Consider the following 15,655-nt stretch of genomic DNA (forward strand, 5'->3'; position numbering starts at 1 on the left):
TACCCAGTGTTTTGGTTCTCAGCTCCTGGGATAGAAAAGTTCCTGAAGGGGCTTATTTAAAAAACAAAGAGCATAATTTATGTATTTATATTAAATTTTAACAATTAGATTTTCACTGAAAATATTATTTGCAAGGGGAAAATACAGTTTCTACTTATTTTATTTTATATAAGTCAAAAGATTAAGTATGATTACTCAGAAAGTGGCTGAATATATATTTTTTTCACTAACTTCAACTTTCTGTGTGTTTTTCATGTCTAATTAGAAGATTTGGGGCCAATTATGACTTTCTGCGTTTTTGGTGGAATTTAGCCTAAATTCAGATATTTAATCTCCCCCTACTGTTAGTCAATGGATTCTGTATATGATAATGAAACCTGAAAATAAGTCCTGGGAAATTCTGGAGAAAGTGTTATCATTTGAAATATTAGTGGATTACTCAGTGAACTTGTAACATCTGATTCCCTTAGATATTAAAATTCATCAGATTGCATAGGGATTGTTAAATATGAAATCCGATTCAGAGGAGATTGCACTAACACTATCTGCGTATACTTAAACTACCATGCTCAAAAAAGACAGTCTCAGATGTAAAGCCAGATACTGAAAAACTCTGTCAGCATGGATAATCTGAAGGTACTGGTCAGCTGAAAGCAAAAATGCTAGCTTTATACTTTTCAGACAGCAGTTCTGTAAGCATGCAGCAAAGACTGGTGAATAGGAGTGATTATAGGAATAGGAGTAAAACTCTCAGGGTGGAAAACAAAGCAAAATAAAAAGATTCATAGGTCTGATAGGACTGGGCAAATAGGAGAAGAATGTTTTCTCAGTCAGGAGACTCATCCAGTGCCAACCACATTACCTGGAAATTTCATGATGTTAATTAGCAGGTAGAAAGAAGGTCTCCCCTGACACCATCAAATCTTGGTTTCTTCAGTGAGAGTGGATTGAATTCACAAATTCACTTATTTGCTGAAGAGCATCAGACAAAAGTTCAGGTAGCCAAAAAGCACTACGAGCTCTCTGAAATAAGAAGACTTGAGCTCTAAATTTTTACATGTAACTCTGGTGCATTCTGTGCCAGGCTTTTTCTTTTAACTTGCTGAGTTCCTTGTTCCTCCTCTGAGTTTGAATAGACAGTTTGGAGATGAACACTATTATCCTAGGATTGTATCTCATTTGGACCTCTAACTCTTTCTTAGTCTCTGCACAGGCATGGAAGAAGTTCTACAGCATTTTCCCAGGTTCCATGCTCATATCAATTGAATACTTTTATCTGTCACATATGCCCCTACTTATGGTAGTGTCTGTGGATACTCTGTCCAGCACAAGTCTATGCATTTCAGACCTCCTTTTCTCCTTTTTAATTTCTCCAAGCTTTTTTTTTTTTTTTTTTTTTTTTCCCTTGCACACTGTGTTGGGAAGAGTTACAAGCATTGTGATTCCGTGATAAGCTCAGAGATTTGGTCTGCAGATCTTATCAAGCCTCACTAACAGAAATTCAAAGGAATGGTGGAAGAAAAGCATGGAAAATTAGTAAGTGCCCTGGGCAACTTCATGTTATAGAGCAGTCAAGCTGCTGAAAGGAATTTTAGTAAGTCTTAAGCCTTTGGTTGGAATTCATATATCCCAAAAATGTCTTGGACCATGGCAGTGCCACATGCAATGATGTATGCTGATGGGCAGCTGATATTTGAATCATCTTCCAATAACTGAACTTTACAGAATAGTTGGAAAACTATGTGCTGTGTAACTAGCTAGCACAATAATACTGCTGCTATCATCAGATGGCATTTTTAGAGTCATTGAAGCGGCTTTGGAAGGAAAAGCCAAACCAGGGGAATGATAAAATAGTCTCTCTCTCATCTATAAGAGCTTTTGAAATTGCTAACTGGATAATTATGTTTACTGTTAAGTTTTATAAAGACTAAACATATTTCCTGTGTACATTGATGTTACTGAGGTTAATAAGGAAAATAACTGAGACGAGAATTATTAAGAAGATGTAGGGGAGTTTGGGTAGCGAGGCAGCCCTTGCTGCCCTCACTCTGCGGGGTCAGCCGATGTGACACCAGCCACTTCTCAGGGGACAGCTGCATGCAGTGGCTGGGGACTACTACTGCAGTAATGACGTGCATGAATAAAACTGACACTCCAATCATAGAAGGAACAACCTTCCAACCTCTCTGCGTGCTCCTGACGTACATGGGCCAAGCCAGCCTTTCATTCTTCTCCCTGCTACCTGGATGAAGCTAGTTCTACCAGCTCCTAATGGCAAGCCACCACGTAAATCTGTGCCCATCTGCCTGGGGTCATAAGCATGCCAGGACCTACAGTCCATAACAAGGGAAAATCTTCAGGGTTTTACTAGAATTAAAGTTGAAACAGAAGTCTTAAAGTGCCCTTTTAGGATCAGCCCTAGGCATTTTTTTTTTTATTTTTTTTTGTCCAATAATGATGCTATTCACCCAGAAAAATATTGATGACATTTTCTTAGAACACATAGTTAGAAAGCATCACCAGTTTCTAGCGTACCCATCTATCCTACAGGAAGGATTAACTAACTGCTAGCATTGAATTAGTGAATGATGCATGAAATTATGAAAAACAAAGTGGAAGGTCATGCACTCAGCCCTATTTAAGAATTTATGTTATGATCAAGTAGCTTATCAACATGAAACGTTTGAGGGGATAATAAAAATATACATATCTGAGATAACTGCGTGGACTGCCTTTGTAGTTGGACCTGGTCAATGGAGTCCGTGAAGTCATAAATTATCTTTAACCAAAAAGACACCTAAAATACATCAGATTAAATAGACCCTAAAAGTACCTATTTCCGTCCCTGATATCTTGGGGAGCTAACTCAGCAGCAGACACCCACATGTACTTACCACTCTGGTTGATTGAGCCAACAACATAGTGCACCCATTAGAGAGGTAAATGTGATTCTAGTATGTGTCAGAAAAGGTAATTACAGAGGAAAAAGGAGAGTATCAGTGCTGTTTTGCAGTGCTCTGCAGCACTGGGCATGCAATGTATTCCGTTAATGACCGATGCTCAAGACAGATTAAGTCGAACTGGGAAAAGCACAGGAATATTAAGTTGATGAGGGAAATGCAGAACTAAGCAGGGCTGAGAGTGATTTAAGTTACAGGACAGAGCTCATCCCAAAACAGAGGAAGATAAATCACCCATAGGTGCTTGCAGAAAATGAGATGATATTGTCTAGCAGAACTTCCCAGCAACCGGTGAGATGGAGCTTGTTTGTGAAGGAAACAACCCAAGGAGCCTGTCAGCAGGGGGGTTGACTTGATGACCCAAGAGGACCTTCCAGTCCTGTTTTCCCATGATAATTCAAGTGCCTGCCAGCGGAGCTGTTCAGCATGATTTGGATGAGATTTGAAGCGGCCTGCTTTAGTTAAACCCGATAGAAGCTTGTCTCTAAAAGATGTGGATGCCCTGGAGCCTGTCCTTTTATACCACTTCCACATCTTTGGAAGCCTTAATGGATATTTCTTCTGTTTTAACATGGCCCATGACTATGATACATAGAAACCTGGAAATGTCATGTTCTTGGAAAATAGCAGTTTCTCCGTCCTTGCATTCTTTTACTACAAGTCAGTGTAGGATGGTTCCTTAAGAGGTGTTCTGAGAAAGTGCCACTAAACCTCCATCAGGTTAAAATCTGTGGATTCCCAAAAGGAGTAGATGCCAAAAAAACAGAGTAGATCTCTTTTACCACCATTTCAATCTTTAACAACCAAAGTTTGCTGATAAAATGGCATAACACCAAAGCAGTTCTGACAGTCAGCTCTCTGCAGTGCCAGGTCTCTGCAGCAAGGCAAGAGAGAAAGAAATCTAGCTACAGGGAACATGAGCAAATTGTAATTTCTTACTATTTCCACTTCAGCATGTCCTTCCACAGCATGTCCCTTCCTACTAGAGCTTGTCCTGAGCACTACCAAGGCAACCTGGATGGGAACAAATATCTGAGAAGAGTGAGATGGATGAAAGGCCAGTTAGCATGCATCCTAGCCTGACTGATGTGCAAGAGAGAGGTTTGAGCTGGGAAGAGAAGCGAGTACAAGGATATGTGATGCTTGGTCTGTAAGATGAATTTCATTATAATTTCCTGCCCCAAATCACCCTCCTAAGTGACAGACCCTAAGTACCACAAGGAGTCATTGGGTGCCATGTAAATATCTAACAATTAGTTAGACACAATTTGGCTGTAACAATTGGCTGTAATCCCCACAGTTAGGCAAGATCCCTTTGTATGTGCTTGCAAGTTCACATCTATCCCGATTAATTGTTTTCATTCTTGTATATTTTTGAAGTATTAAGAGTGAAGAAAAGACGTGATAAATATTTAATTCTGACTAACTTTCTTTGCTGCGTCTTTGCTTTGTTAGCATTGTTGCCTTTAGTTTGGTGTATGCAGTCAAGCAAACAGAAGAAAAATACAAAAAAAGAAAAAGAGGTAGATGTGATATATAGCGTATAAATCTGTAAGACAGGGCTGCTGGTTGGATTGTGAGGTCTTCAGCATGGGGGCTTTGTTTCTATATAAAACGGTTTCCTAGAGTCAGTTGCATAGTATCATCATTTGTACACCATGATCTTTAATTGAGGAACACTCTTTTGGGGTAGAAGCCTGCCCTGCAGGAATCCTTTGGCTGGCCAACCACACAGATGTACCAGGAGGTTCACAGGCAAGGGATTACCCCACCTGGGATGTTGTGGTCAGCACAGGGTATGAAGAAGTTTAATAATATGGAGCAAGATGATCGTCTTCAATTGTCCTCAGCATAAGAAAATGTTTCTGGGCACATCTAATTTATTAGTGTGGGAGTAGCCATAAAGTCCTGTCTCACCCAATACTGATACATTTCCATCACCACAGATTTCTCAGCAGATCACAGCTGAGCTTGAAAGAGGTTTATGGTAATGTGTCAGGTTTTCTCTTTAAATGAAATGGATACAGGGAACTATCACTGTCTCTTGTGGTAAAATCACAAGTAATAACGAAATAGCTAGGAATCTAACAGGCCTAGGTAAAAGTGGATTGAAATTTTACATTTTAAGAGCTCAGACAGAAAATGTGTATTGGGATGGTAAAAGAAGGCCTTCAGATGAGACTTGTATTTCCTCCTGAAATGAAGGGACCATCACCGAGGGAATCTACATCAAGAGTCTGGCCTTTTTAGGAGACGTGAAGCATTACCCAAGGGTGTTACAAGACCATGAAGCTTTTTATAGGGTGATTAAAGATTGCTTTGCCCGAAGGAATAATATCTCATTCATTAATATTTCTTGTGCCAATAAATGAATGAAAATGGAACACTGATGACTTATGATAGCACATTTCCAGCTGTCTGCTTATTTTCTTTTCAAATTATACACAAATCTAAAACTACTGAAGCCCCATTTTCAATGATTTTTACTGTCTATCCCTAGAGAAATGTACAACTCAAAAGTTGCAAACACTTGCTGTCCTGAATCAAATAATTATTTTTGTATTTAATGATAAACATGCTATTATTCATGGGGGCCACTGAAGACTCCTACACTCTGAACAAAGGTTAATCTCCTTAGAGGGAAATGTAGTTTTTATATTGCAGTTGTAATGTATGATTAATGTAAATGAACTGGAATCTTAAAATATTGTGTGCCTTCTAATTGCAAATACTAGGTTACATCTGCTTGCTGGAAATTAAAACAAAGTTGGGGAGGACATGTTACAAGCCCACATTACAACATTTAAGCCTCTATCTTTTTTTTTTTTTTCTCCAGTTTTTAAACCATTGTAGGGGTCTGCACTCTGAAGCTTTGTAAGCTTCAACCACCAAGCATGTGCGCTCATTGAGGCAACGATTAGCCCATCAGTTCCTCTTCCTACAAAATGGAAGGAAGAGGGGATAAAATACAGCTGTATAGAACTGGGGAAGAACAGTGCTTTGCAAGGAGATGTGCGTCCAACAAGAAGTTCAGCTCGTCTCAAGTCTTGCAGGAGCTCTGCTGGCCCCTACACTCCCCGGTGTTCATGTTCTGGATGTCGTTGCTCACCTTATCTGCTCTTTCAGCAGCTCACAACATTCTGGAAATGTGCATTTATGTTTTGGTGACATCAGCTGAGAAGGCCACTAGACAAACAAGCGAGAATAGGCATGTCAGGAACGGTCAGCATCAGGACAGGCAAAATCTGCAAAGCAGCGAGTGAGCAGGGTGCGTGCAGGACACCACAGCAGAGGGGAACTTGTCAGAAAGCTGCAGGTGCCTTGATAGAGCTGAGGGAATACTGGAGATGGGGGCTGCAGAGCTAGGGAGGGTCCAGAAGGAGCTGGGGAGCCCAATGAAATGTTAACAAGAAGTATAAGTGTAATTTGAGTCTGTCTCATCAACTTGGACACCTATTTAAGTGAGGTGATTTTTCCTCCTTGAGTAACATGCATCTTTGCAGAGGAGCAGCCCACAATACATGAATAAGCACATTTCAGGACACAAGTGAAATAGAGTTGAAACAACTGTCAGCACATTACCATTCTTTTTGCTTCCACTGATGTATCCTTATGGTTGGCAGCAGGTACATTTAGTGTGATACCAGATAACCCAAACCTCAGAGGAACGTAGCCAAACCACAACACTTTCCCCAGCTTCTCCCTTCGTAATTTCATGCCAGCTACCACCACAGTCCTTGTGTCCCAGAGCAATTTCTGCTGTTTTATGTCCCATTATCCATCTTTGCTTGAACACTTTCCAGGAAGCAGAGCACTCAGGTAGCTGATGCTTCTGAGCAAACATCTGGCCATATCTACTCAAGTATTAAACACCCATAAGAGGAATGAAAGGCCCACCAGAAACAGATGGCATCATGTGATGAATCAAAAAGATAAATCCTGACACCAGCCATCAATCAGTCCAGTTGTGTCTGATGACTCCTAGCAGAGATGGAAACCCTGCAAAAGAAAAGACTTTTGCCTAAGACTTCAAGCTTTTAAAATTCAGTGCCCACATAAACAATTATTGTTTATGTTATTGGGCAGATATATCCCACTCTCATGTTGGACACTAGAGGATGGTGCTAAAAAGTCTGGGGAAATTGAACTCAGGATATTTTTGAAAAACCATCAGAAAAAAAATGCTGGGTTTCAAAAATACCATTGTATGGCAGAATAAGTAGAGACCATTCCAGGCTGGGAAGTGTAAGACTGCTTTGCGCAAGAGAGATAAGGAAATACACCTGGGAATAGATGGGAGGACAAAATACTTTCCAAATGTTCTCCTAAAAAGTAATCTCTTTCCTAATGTCACTACAGATTTATGAGTTTGTGCATCCTGCCACAGGCTCAGTTGTTTTTTCTGAAGAGTTGGATCTTGGCACTTGGTGACTAAATCTGAGCAAGCATCTTGTACTAGGGGACAAGTGTGTTCAGTTCCTGTTTTCAAAGTACTATGTAATGTCCATGTTGAATAGGTATAAAATCTGCTTTTCCTTGAAACATCCATTCATAGAAAGGTAGATATTTTAAACTATAAATGGCTAAAATCCTAACAAAAGTGGCTGTACAGAAGAAGAACCAGTTTTTACTTCTGATACAGCTCAAAGGAAGCTGAAAACAAAAACTGGACCAGGGCTCTTTTTTTCATCTATGAGATAAGAAATTTCCCAGCGCAGCTATCCAAACCAGATTCGTTGGTTTCCTGTGACAGGTTTTGGCCTTTGGTACAGATTTTTATCAGTAGAATTTTAAGGTATCTCTTCTTGATCTATAAATGATCTAGGATGTATCACAGAGGAATAAAGTCCCGTAATGCTATCCTCTTTTGTAGGTATGTACATAAGGGAATATGAAACTATCTCCCATTCACCTTCATGGCTGGGAGACATTAGAAATATGGAGGAAGAAAACTGCTAGTATGTTAGTTCAATAAACTTGCCCCTTGGAAAACATCTTTATGCTCTTTGTACTACTTGTATTTCCAAATGAAATATATTGACACCCTTATATGAAACACTGAGAAGACAATATTTTTAATAGGATCCACTATATATGTATATAATTTGTGAGGCTGATACGAATGAATTGTCTATTGAGATGTGAGTTATTCCAGGGATTGAAGTGGAGCTGAGTTTCCAAATAGTGAAAAATAAAATAAAAATTGTTACCTTGTCAGTATAGTAGGCATCAGTATGATAAAACACTGCCTATTTTTGTATTATCTCTATGCTTGGTTAATTGTGTAAGTAGGATTTTGTCAGCGGTTAAGTTCTTGCTAATAGCAGGGTAGTTATTAAAAATCTAGAAGACACTGAGTGAAATTTAGTTGGACAAGAGTGTGCAAACGTAGGTACAACTCAATGTGTCTCTTTATATTAATGTCACCGTGCAGGTTGTCTGGATGTCATTGAAAGGGTAATGACAACGGAATTCAACCTTGCATGCACTGAGGCAAGGGCAAGGTTTTAATGTTAAAATAGACCAGGTGGTACAAATTTAGTACATTATTAATTGCTCATAACATCTTATGCTTGTATTTAAAACAGTCGGTTACAAATATTATTTCTCCCAACCAAAACTGCACCAGTGAGTGGTTCATTCTAACAGTTGCCTCTAGAAATAGCTTGTTAAATGTGATATGTGAAATGATCAGGTAGTCATGACAGGCTTAACCTTCGTAGGAAGTGTATGGTATTTAAAAGACATTGGAATTGATGTTTTCCATGTGCAGTACATGTTCCTATCTGCGTTTCTCCACCTAGCACTTTTAAGGCAAGTGGATCACTGTCCTATTTCCTCAGGAAATGAGTACATGCTAATTGATTTTAGGGTCTGGACTGAAGAATACTGTTAAAAATGTCGGTATTTTCCATGCTGATTTTTTGTGGAGATGGTAAGGGCATTTATATTTGTCTTTAGGTATGGAGCTATAATCTTTTGTTGTATCTGATCAACTGAAGTCACTGTTGTGCTCTTTGTGCTACAAAATCCTTCATACGGGTGTTTCTTCCAGAAGGACCTCCATGTCCCTTCCCCTCTCCTGTAACCTCGTGTCCCACATTTAGCTGGGATGCCATCCCATTTCTGGGAGCTTCAGCAAGTGCAAAATGCCTTGCCTTTGAAAACACAGGCAGGTGGCTACATCTATAAACTGGCCAGGGCATGAACTCCAACATTACGAGTGTCCCTCCTCTGTCTTGGTTGGCACATTCCTTGGCCACCCTGTCCCAGGGGGTGCCTGGGCATTCAGGGGACGGCCCAGGGTGGGCAGCAGCCAGGGAGCAGTTCTGCCTGGGGGCAGAGTGGGGCCGGGAGGTCAGCTGCCTACCCTCAGGGCTGGGGAACAGGCCTTGGCTTGCCTTTATTTACTACCGCAGCTGTAATTTTTAGCTCACCCAACCGACTAGCTGTCTGGCTCTTCGTTCCTTTCTTCTCTCCAGCAGACTGCCAGTGAGCACAAGCTCATAAAAATGCTCTTATGGATAGCTCACACCACTGACTTTCTCCTTTGCTTCCCTGCTTTTACGTCCATCTTGAGAAAAAATACAAAAAAAAAATTAAAAAAATTGAGTGGCCCCAGCTGCTGGGATTTCAGCCAGGCACACAGAATACAATTAATAAATAAAATCACTTTCAAGTTTCCGCATCAGCAAAGCACCTTTTGTATTTCCTGACATAAGAAGGCTGTCGAAGATGAGGTCATCATGTCTGGAAAGAGCAGTTTGCTTTGATCATGTGGTAGAGCACAGACTTGATTTGAAGGCTGCTGGTAGCCAGTCCTCCACAAAGTGCTTTTCTAACATTTTTAGGGAATGCTTCTCTGCAAAGCACAGCTCAAAGCCAGCTTTATCCTGTAGAGATCCACTGCGGAAAGAAAAGATGTATTCCCTTCCCTTCCTTGCAAAAGAGCAAGGGTACCTCCCTGGTGCTTTAGGAAGCACCAAAAAACATGTAGAAGTAGCCATGGCAAATGCAGAGACCAGAGGAGGCAGGCTGCTGTCTGGGGCCACCACTGGAAGAAGATGGCAAAGGAAATGGGTCACGTTTTAGGACAGCAGCAAGGCATGCCCATCAGCACCTCTCTGCCCTCCATTCTGTTGGCAAATATAGGGTGGCTCTCATTTTTGGGATGTCACCGGGACCACCAAACTCTCTGGTCCTCTATCTTTAACGCAAGGTACGATTTTGTCCCACGTTTGGGCCAGCTGTCTTCTCCAGCCCAGGTATGTCAAAGCTGCAAGCCCAGCTGCATGCTCTGAAGGCAGGAGATTAGTAAAAATCTCTTCTGTAGCTCTCCTAAGAAAGGCCCTTCTGTCTTTGTCCCTCTGTTTTGCCCTTCCAGGAATCTACACATGTAAAATGCAAAATCCGAACCTCCTTAGACCCACAAATTCACTAATTGGGCATTCCTTTTCACACTTCATTTAATGAGAAAGTGTGATTTCACAATTATAATATCAAGCCTGGGAAACAGCCTAGAAAGTAACTTTTGAAAGTGTTCCCCTCCCTGTTAATAATTTAAAATGCTAATATTAATTATTTCTTGTGTCTCTGATTTAATTTTCTAGTGTCTGGGCCTACACTCATATTGATTTTGCTTTGCTGCAATATATTGGCTGCAGGGAAGTAATTTGTTACCGTAGCCATTATCACTGGGTTTCTCTCTCTGTTATTCTGCTGTTGTTTTTTCATTTTCCCCTTTTGGTTCTCTGCAGCTTACCTTTCCCCAGACGTTTTATGCCACGTGTCAATGGGAATCACCTCTTTCTGTTGATCTCCAGTCCTGACTGCCCCAGGGACGCAATGACCTGTAGAAAACTGAATGGAAAACTGAATGCAGTATTTGATCAAAGTTGGGTGTCCCCGCTTCGGGTGTAGGATCTGTGTTTTAAAGGGAAGACTCCAAGAAGGAGGGATGGGGGAAAGACCTGGAGTGCTGACTGTGTGTGCCCCTGCACTTCTCTGTTTCAGCATCCAGAGCTGCTGCTGTGGTCAGGGCTGCATGGGCCAGATCCCACTCTGCCTTGACTGTGCAATGTCCTCTTTGTGTGCCCAGCTTTGCAGGGTTGGGACTGGTGTGGTCTCTGCCTTTCTACAATGAGTTTCTTTCTTGTGTCTGGTCATTTTGTGGTAATTGGTACGACAGCCAATGAGGTGGAATTTGCATATGAGCAGTGAAATTATTCCAAGGATAACATGGGTGTTCCTCATCCATAAACACTCCTTGCTGGGAGCAGCAATAGCAAAAGCTCTTAAAAATGTAAGAGTTTAAAAATGTTAGTCCAAGCCTATCTTCCTTTCCAGTTGTCTTCACATCCTCATCACCATGGCAGGTAAACAATTCTCTTCATTTAGCACAAGGTAACTGTAGTCTCTTGGTTCATAATCAATAAACTTTCTGTAACTTCCATAAGGCCTTTGGGTTCTGTTGAGCCTTTGACATCTTGGACACGGTTGTCTTTCTAGGAGAGGTTTGCAACTGGGCTTGTCTGATAGCACTTCTGTCTATCTAGACTGGTTTGAGAAGTCCTCAGCAGCCCTGGTGGAGCTCTTGCTATGCTGGTGAATTTGTGTTGTGATATCTGATGAAAAACCTGTGGGAACATGTTTAGTTTTATACTGTGGCTTTAGCAGTGGGAAGAAGATATCTGTCTCTGCTCACCGTCCCACCCTCCTCTCCAAATTCAGACTTGGAGACTAAGATTTTCAGATCAGGGAGCGCTTGGTTTCCAGAGGCTTGTCTTCTGGGTTTTCTAAGGGGCTTGCCTTCAAAAAACCCTGGAAGTCCATCAGCAAATAAGACATTTAAATTTATTTCAGTAATCTTGACCAGAACTTGGAGCAGTACAGTTTGTATGCAGGTTTATACCCATGCAGGTGGATAACAGATCAAAAATATGTGGCAACACAGGAGATCCTCCAGGCTGGGCAAGCAGTGCCATGGGTTCCTCCAAATCTGTGTGCCACCGTGAAGAGGATGGAGGCGAGGTGTTGCAGAGGCTGGAGATGAGGGGAGGCAGAAATTAGGGGCTGGTCCATGCAGGATGGGAGTTGGGGAAGCACCAGCCTCACCTCCCCACTCAGTCTTCCCCTCTGAAAAAACATTTCCACCATGAGGGTCAGCCTCTCAGGCTGGCAGCAGGAGCAATTTTACGTGGTGGCCTTTGCCTGCTTCCTGCTCTCAGAAGGATGTACCCATGGTAGGCCTGGCAGATCCCTGTACTTTGCCGGCTTTGTATCTCCACTGAAGTCAGGCAGAGATGAATGGCAGCTTAAAGTGACCTCAGAAAACCCCTCTGTGACACAAAGGTGCTGTGAAGTGTAATTAATGGGCCTAATCTACCCTTCCATTACTCAAGCAGATTTATTCCCTGTGTAAAGTGTTGAGAACAGCACCGAGGAGTCTGGCCCATTAATTATACATACCCCTTCAAGCCCCGAGAGGAATGGGGTGGCCGTTCAAACACCATCGGACACGGGCGAGGCCAGCTGACACCTAGCATCACTGCCCTGCCTCGTGCCACACAAAGGCAATCGGGCACACGAGAGCCTGCTGAAACCACAGGGAAATGTCACGTCAATACCTGAAGTGGAAGACAATCATGAAAACTCTTAGCTTTACGGTAAATAGCACAAAAATGGTGATGGGCTGGGGGAAGCCATTCGTCTTACCTGGTTTCTGAAGTCAACCATGCAGATGGCTACACCTGTATCAGCCACCCTTCCTATTGTTACTGGTAACTGGGGAGCAAAGGCACTTTTACTCCTTCGTTTCATCTCACCTGTGCAGCCATCAGTTTCAGGATGAGACACCTTGGGCCCAGGCTTGTCTAATTATTCGGACTGGGAGTAACCTTCCTGTAAAGGGAACCCCAGGTGCCTTTGACAGGCACGTGTGACCACCAGGCGTACCCCAGGACTGCGCTTTTCAAGCGTGCTGCCTTTGACAAGTCTTTTGTGCAGGCAGGAAAAAGGTACACAGGTAGCTGTGAGGCTGGGGGAAGATTCAGGCCTTCTCTTCTTCCTGGGGGAAAATGGAAATAATTCATGTGATAAGACTGAAGTTATATCCACTTTAAATTACAGGTGAATTCTGCTATCATACTGCTTCCATTTTTCTTTCCCATGCAGAACATCTGCTTTCATTACCATCATGAAGTATTTTATTGATCTTACATGAAAAGAAGATGATTTTGCTGCATTGTTTTCATTATTATTATTTTTTGTATTTAAACAGATAAACCTGTTATTCCCCAAACAGGTTAACATGGAGTTGATAAGAAAAATATCCTATGTAAACAAACCGGTATTGCAGTTCCCCACAAACATCTCATCTACAACTGCTAGTCTGCCCTGTAGGACCAAACACGGTCCACTAAGGAAGCTGCATGGCTGCAAGGCAGGAAATCCATATCCGTTTCCACATGTTTTCCTTGCTGATCTTGGGCAAGGAACAGAAGATTTGTCCTTGTCTCCTTGCCTGCACCCAGCCAGAAGAACCTCGTGGCGTTCTTGCGATATCATGATCATTTTGACAGCAAGAAACCAAGCTATCACAAGCCTGGGATTATGAATTGAATACAGGATAAAGAGAAACTGGGCTGGGAAGACATAAGCCTCTTATCCAGCACAAATGGCTGAAATAATAGAAAGGGGAATATAGAAAATAACTGTTCATGTAAATTGCTTTTTGCAGAAGTACTCTCTCGGTAAACTTTGCCCAAGGATGAAAAAGTACAAAAGATTGGAAAATGTACTTCGAAGGAAGGAAATAATCCTCCAGCTGCAGAGAGATGGACTAGATGGCCTGTTGCTGCAGGTCTCTGGCTGAAGCTTATAACTCATACTTCCTTGGTGCAGTGAAAGCCCCTTTATGAGCAGTTGTTCTTTGTAGCTTCTTGGATTTTGCTACAGCAAACAAAAATTAAATAAATGATGTGTATTGTATTAGGCTTGCTAGAAGGTCTCACCTAAGAGAATCTTTCCCACCTGTGGTGGCTGAAGAGCAGTGCAGATGTCCACTGCCATCAGAAAACAATCAGGGAGGAAGAAAAGCAGGTTTTTATATTGGTCAGGGATCTTCATGCTGGTCTGTGCTAATAGACACTGCCAGAGAGGTGGTATTGAATAGGTTGAAGTTTACAGGTACTGTTTTATCCACAAAAAAAAGGTACCAGATGAGTAGTCATGATCCCATCAGGTACCCCACCATGCTGCTCTGCCCTGACTTTTGTGTGCAGCTTAGTGACAGCAGTGACAACGTACTGACACAGGGATACCATTTGTTTTAAATGTTTTTGTTATTATTATTATTTTATCATTTTTATTTTTCCTTTCTCATGACAGAATTCATTGATTCAGCATGTTTTCTGCTCTGGACCCTGTTGTCACAGAAAAAAATTGCTTAACTGGCTCCTAGGAGAGCCCTCTTCCATGGGAAAGCACCCTCAGGTAATGTAGGTCCTCATAGCTGCCCTCAGCTGTCCTTCCTATCCTCCATCTCCTGCAGTGGAGATGACAATACACATCTTCAATCTGAATATTTTCAGTTGTTTGAAAGGTCCTGCGGGCAAAATAAGTGCTTTTGACAGCAGTACCCAGACTGCTGTATTTAGTGAACATCCCCCCTGAAAAGTTCCCTTCTGACTCCAGCCTGCTAGGATTTGTCCAGTTTGGTGCAGATGGAAACATCTGGCCTTAGTTGCTGCTCGGTGGGAAAGACTGGGGGTTTGGAAATCAGACTGTCTTGTTTTGTTGGCAGTGTGCTGTCAGGACAAGCTGGCAGTGTGCTGACAGGAGAAGCCACAAAAGTGAGCTCATATCAGATCCTCTGTAATCAGACAATACCATCAGCTGAAAACCTTGCCTTGGAGGTGGTTTAACCCTGCCATTGATTTTGTGCAGGTGGAACACTGTTCTTGATCTTAGCTGATCAGAATTACTCAAATCTGCAGAATTATTTTAAATCTTCTGGGAAATGCCCTTAGAGTCAATGGAGAGATTTCAGCCTATGTTCAGTGCAGTGCTGAGCGAGGTGCCAAATGCCCTCCGCCTCAGTGATCCCAATGAGAGCGCAGGGTAGAAACACATTGCTGGATCAACGTACAGGAACAGCAAGGGACTGCAAGGGCTGCACATTGTTTAACTGAATGATAGATGGAGGGCTAAATACATAAAGATTTATAACATTCCATTTTTGCCAAATCAAGGTAAATACAGGAATGGAAAGGAAATGAGGCAGTAGTCACAGGCTTTTGCTCCTGAAGTATTTTAACTTCAGCATCAGAGTTTGAGGAAAGCTATTTTTCAAGGAGGTTTGAGCAAAAGGTGTCATGTAAAATTTAGCTGTCTGGTTGCTTCCTGTGATGGCTGGGTTTGGCAAGTTGTGTTAGTTATTTGCTCTGCACCCGTTAGTGCCTTAGCTTCAGTCTAATTAAGAGGTCACATTAGCCTAGACTTCATTAGGCATCTGCAGAGATGGTTCAGCTCTTCAGCATCTCCTAGGCTGCCAGACTGGCTCTACCCCCTACAGACATCCTAGGAAAACTCCAGCTTAAGCACCTCAGGGAGGCACCTGACATTAGGCTGGATGAATCTGATCCTTGGTGCCTTATAATGGCATAACCAGAGTTGGTGGCTTTGGGAAGGCATTA

The 15,655-nt window shown here is 42.1% G+C and overlaps 1 protein-coding gene across 5 annotated transcripts in view; it reads left to right on the forward strand.

Moving 5' to 3' along the window:
- LOC118162674 (sodium channel protein type 5 subunit alpha-like) overlaps positions 1–15,655 on the forward strand; it is a 208,240-nt gene that overhangs the window by 117,274 nt on the left and 75,311 nt on the right. The window lies entirely within an intron of this gene.

This window comes from Oxyura jamaicensis, chromosome 2 (genome assembly GCF_011077185.1).
Source record: "Oxyura jamaicensis isolate SHBP4307 breed ruddy duck chromosome 2, BPBGC_Ojam_1.0, whole genome shotgun sequence".
Taxonomy (NCBI): Eukaryota; Metazoa; Chordata; class Aves; order Anseriformes; family Anatidae; genus Oxyura; species Oxyura jamaicensis.